Consider the following 5,245-nt stretch of genomic DNA (forward strand, 5'->3'; position numbering starts at 1 on the left):
TCCTCAATCTGATGGGCAAACTGAAATAGTAAACAAATGTTTGGAAGGATATCTTCGTTGCTTTGTATCTGATAAAAAAACACAATGGGTCAAATGGTTGCCTCTGGCTGAATGGTGGTATAACACTTCCTTCCATACAGCAAAAAAAATGACCCCATTTATGGAACTTTATGGGTATCAACCACCATCCATCACATCATATTTAAGAGAAAATTCTAAGGTTCAGGCAGTGGAACATCACATCGAACATCAACAAAAAGTCCTCCAACTCTTAAAGGATAACCTCGTGTTGGCACAAAATAGAATGAAACAACAAGCAGATCAACATCGCAGTGAAACAAGTTTTGATGTAGGTGATTGGGTATTCCTACGGCTACAACCATATAAGCAAATGTCCCTAAAGAAAGCTAAGAAGGATAATAAATTATCACCAAAGTATTATGGTCCGTACAAGGTGTTGCAAAAGATTGGTACTATGGCATACAAATTGGAGCTTCCTGCAGCTTCTCGATTGCACCCAGTCTTCCATGTTTCATGTTTAAAGAAGGTTATAGGTGACAAGCTCCCAATTCAAACAATATTGCCGGAACCTGATGAGGAAGGAAAAATTATATTGGAACCGGAAGCAGTCACAAAAACAAGAACTCGACAACTACGAAATCGATCAATTTCAGAGTATCTTATAAAGTGGAAGAACTTATCCGCTCAATATTCCACATGGGAGGATGAGAATTTTATGCAGAAGTATCCAGAACTACTCAAGCATTGAGGAAAACACTTTTTTGAAGGAGAGGGGCATGTTGGGTCCCTATAATACTAGTGATTACCCCATTACTATTGTAGTTATACCCCTTATTTATATTGTTGTGCCCCTATTACCCCCATATTATTATTTTTGTGCCCCTTAGAATCCCTCTATTGTTATTTTTGTGGCTTTATATTATTATCGTTAGGTCGGCTGGATTATCTAGTGACTCCTTAGACTCCTATATATAGAAAGGAGGTTTTGTCATTTGTATCATCCAAGAATTGTTCATTTATGTAATGTAAAGGAGGTTGCCCCCTCGAAGAGGCTGAATTCTAAGGCATTGATCTATCTTTTCTATCTTTTCTTGAGTTGGTTTCATAACAGTCAGTGTGTACAAATGTTTGATAGCTGGCGATGTAGTGTCTGAACTTATTTAGGGAATGGACTACAACTAGGAGCTCCTTTTCGATTACAGTGTAATTTAATTTTACCTTCGACAAGATTTTACTTATAAAATATATGGCATAAGGCAGCTTCTCATCAGCTTGCCCTAACGCTGCTCCTATTTCTTTGTTCAAGGCATCTATATGAATGTGGAAAGGTAGGGCCTAGTTTGGACCTCTCAAAATTGGGGGAGTCACCAGTTTACTTTTCAAGGTATCCAAAGCCTCTTGATATTTGTTAGTCCATATGAACTCAACATCTTTTCCCAAAAGACCAAACAATGGAGAGGCTAGCTTACTGAAATCCTTAATGAATCTTCTATAATACCCTGCTAAACCTAGGAAAATTTAAACATCTCTTACCTTTGAGGAGGTGGGACCCTCTGGATGATGGCAATTTTGTTGGGGTCCACCTGTAATCCTTGCTGAGAGATTGCATGACCTAGCATGGTCCCTTCAGTCATCAGGAATTCACATTTTTCAGGACTAAGGATAGGTTCATTTCAATACACTTGTCCAAAACTTTTCCTAGGTTAGACAAAGGTTCCTGGAAGTTGGAACCATAAGGGGTAAAGTCATCCATATAGATTTCCACTGCATCATGAACCAGTTCAACAAATATAATCAATACTGCTCTCTAGAAAATGGCAGGAGCATTGTACAATCCGAAAGGAAGGACCCAATATGCAAAGGTACCCCAAGGACAAGTGAAAGTGGTCTTATCTTAGTCTTTCGGGCTGATTTGGATCTGGTTGTACCCACTAAACCCATCTAGGAAGAAGAAAAGCTTCTTCCCTGCTAGGACATCTAACACTTGATCTATGAAAGGCAAAGGAAAATGGTCCTTCTTGGTGGCCTTGTTTATTTCCCGATAATCGACACAAATTCTCCACTTCCCATTTTTCTTTGGCACTAGCACCAAAGGAGAGACCCATTCATTGTCAGAGATAGGGTAGATGAATCCTGCATCTTGTAACTTTTGCAGTTCTTCTTTGACACTGTTCTTAAGGGCTGGATTCATCCTCCTTTGAGGCTGCATGACTGGTTTGCAATCTTCCTTAATGTAAATGTGATGAGTACAGACTAAAGGGTGCACTCCCTTCATCTCCTTATAGCTCCAAGCAAAAGCATCCAAGTGGTTTCTTAATAAGCTACACAGATCTTCCTCTTGAGAGGTGGATAGGGATGAGTTGATTTTCAATGTTCTTTCTGGGCTGAATTCCATATTCTTAACTTGGAGAGAGGTTGGGTCAGCCACACAGAGATCAACTAAAGGATTAGCTAGGGTTTCTTCCACCAAATCTTCTAATGGAAACACACTGGGGGGTGGATTCTGAATCAAGTTTTCAATAAGATCTTCCTGAGTTTGTGGCCCCCCCCCATGGCTTCCACTGCAAACAGTGGTGCGAAATAGACTTCATCCTCATCTTCCTCCTCCAACCAGAGAGGTGAATCATTTTCTAACAAAGGTTAGGTAGGAGGATATAGAACTAGCTGCTTGGACATATGCCCATTCTTGATTTTCATGTTCCCAGCTCGACAATTGATGTAGGCATCTGCAGTAGCCAACCAGGGTCTTCCCAAGATGAGAGGATACCCAGTGAGCTTTTCCTTTGGTTGGAGAACCAGGGAATTAGCAGGCTACTCCCAAGAATCGATGGGGACCATTACATCTTCCACAATCCCTTCAAGGGTCACGGTGGAGCGGTCTATTAACTGTAGTACTGTTGTGGTCTTTCATGGGGAGCCTTGAAGGTTGAGCTTGACAATAGTTTCCTTGGTCATCACATTAATGGTAGCCCCTAGATCAATCAAGGTATGGAGGATTATGGTGCCATTGATGTGGAAATCAACTACAGGGCTTCCAAGGTCTAGATATTTTGGACAGATTACCTACCCCAACATCAGGTCGGATAGTTGTCCTATAACATTGATAGTTGGAGCACCTTTCCTGCACCTGCTTGAGTGCTTGAAGCACTTCTCCTTGATCATTTTGTTATATATAGGCACATCCTTTATGGCTTGGAGAAGTGGTATCTTTACACATAATTGTTTCAATTCTCCCAGAAGTTTAGTTTCTTCTGGGGTAGGTTGTGTTGTTCCAGTTAATCTCTTAGGAAAGTTTGTAATGACTTTTGGTTCACGTTCCTCTTTTTCTTCCTCATCTTCCTTAGGAGGAGGCTGGTTATCTGGGAGAACCTTCCCAGATAGTAGGTTAATCTCTTGAATCTCCACAGCATAGGTTGGGCATGATGTTTCCCCACTATATACCTGCTGGGCCTATCTGTTATTCGGCTTCGGGTTCGGTTGAGCACGTATTTGGGGTTTCCTTGGTGGAGCAGGAGGCAATGGTTGTGGTTGAGCAGATGGTGGAGGTGAAAGAGTGGGAGGAGAGTTGTACTGGGGCCTCCACCCTAATGAGGTGCATTCTACTGAGGCTGTTGCTGAGCATAAGAGTGAAATGAATGAGCAGCTGGTTCAGTATGGTATTGAGATGGATATGACCAAGGCAGGGATGTGGACGAGGAAGGATGAGTAGGGGGACCCCAAGAAGGCATGGAAGTGGCTTGATTGGGGTTGTAATATGTCTTGGATGTACGTTGCATTCCCTGCTAGTAAGGTTTGGGCCCATGTGGCCTCCTCTGGTTCATGAAATAGAGTGGTTCAGTGGCTCCTTCGGCCCGCTGGTATGCATCTTTAAGTTCAGGCAAGGAAGGGCACTGATTCACAGAATGGTCTTCTTCACAGACTGAACACACTTCTATAGAGTTCAATGGAAATTCGTTCCTAGGATGCCTTCTGGTGCATCTAGGGCAAAAAATGGCCAAATCCCTCCCTGCATCCTCTTGTTTTATTTTGATATGCAAGGCATCCATTTGCATGGCAAGAGTCTGCATCATCTCACTCTTGAAATCTTCTAGTAGATTTCAAAATTCACCTCTAAGGGATGAACTGGATGAGGATGTACTGGCTAGGGGTTGACTTACAATACCTCTTTTTCTGGCTGCCCTAGAATGGTTTCCAAACACAGTATTTATGTATTCATAAGGTAGTTGGTAGATGTCCCCCCCAACCAGCAAATGGAGGGTATCTCGAATGTCTTCTGGGACCCCTCTGAGTAGGACCAACTTCAGAGATTCGGGGTCAAGTGTGCACCTGACCCTTTTATAACTGAGCTGAAATCTCTCTTCATAATCTTCCAAGGATTCATCACTTCCCATGGTCATTCAGAAGATTTCTTCCTTAGTATTCTTTGACCTACAGTAGTCCCGGTATTTGTTATTAAAGGATTTCTGCATCCGAGCCCAAGTTGTGATGTTATTGCCAGGTAACCCCATGAACCAGCACAATGCTACATCCTTGAGGTAGAAGGAAACAATTTCAACTTCTGCTCATCTTCTACATAGTCATAGGTTTGACAGATAACAACAAATTCAAACAAAAAGGTATCAGGATCTTTGATAGTCAACCCATGGAAGTGAGGTAAGGCTAAAGGACTTATGTTCTTCATTTTAGTGTCCCTATTGGTCTCTCGGATGGGAAAGGTACACTCTACTCTTTCCCCATTCCCTCTAACGTCTTTGTTTTCAGTCATGGTATCAAGAGGGATGGTTTCTTGCTCTTCTTCTGCTATAGGATCTTTGTATATCTCTGGTGGTTCACCTATAGGTTCTTCTGGATCATTGCCACTGAAGAAGAGAGAAGGGTGACTTTGTGATGTGGTGGGGTTGTTGGGTAGGAATTTCCCTGAATTATCTCTATTCCTACGAGGCATGAAAGGAAATCTCTTTTTGGGTGATTTTTTCTTTTTCTTTTCTGCTTGTTCCTACAAAACTGAAATGGATTGAACAAAAAATTGCAACTAACTAAAATGAACTTGCTGAAATGAAATTGCAAAATTGAAATGAAAGCAAGGAAATAAATAATCTACTTTGTTGGAATGGAAATTTCAGATTTGAGATGAAAGCGAGGAAATGACTAATCTACTTTTGCTAAGATGGAAACTGTAGAATTGAAATGAAAGAAGGAAATGCCTAATCTAGTTTTCTAGAAT

The sequence above is a fragment of the Pinus tabuliformis genome, chromosome 7, assembly GCF_031772625.1.
Source record: "Pinus tabuliformis cultivar Carrire ecotype Pingquan chromosome 7, CPIR1, whole genome shotgun sequence".
NCBI lineage: Eukaryota > Viridiplantae > Streptophyta > Pinopsida > Pinales > Pinaceae > Pinus > Pinus tabuliformis.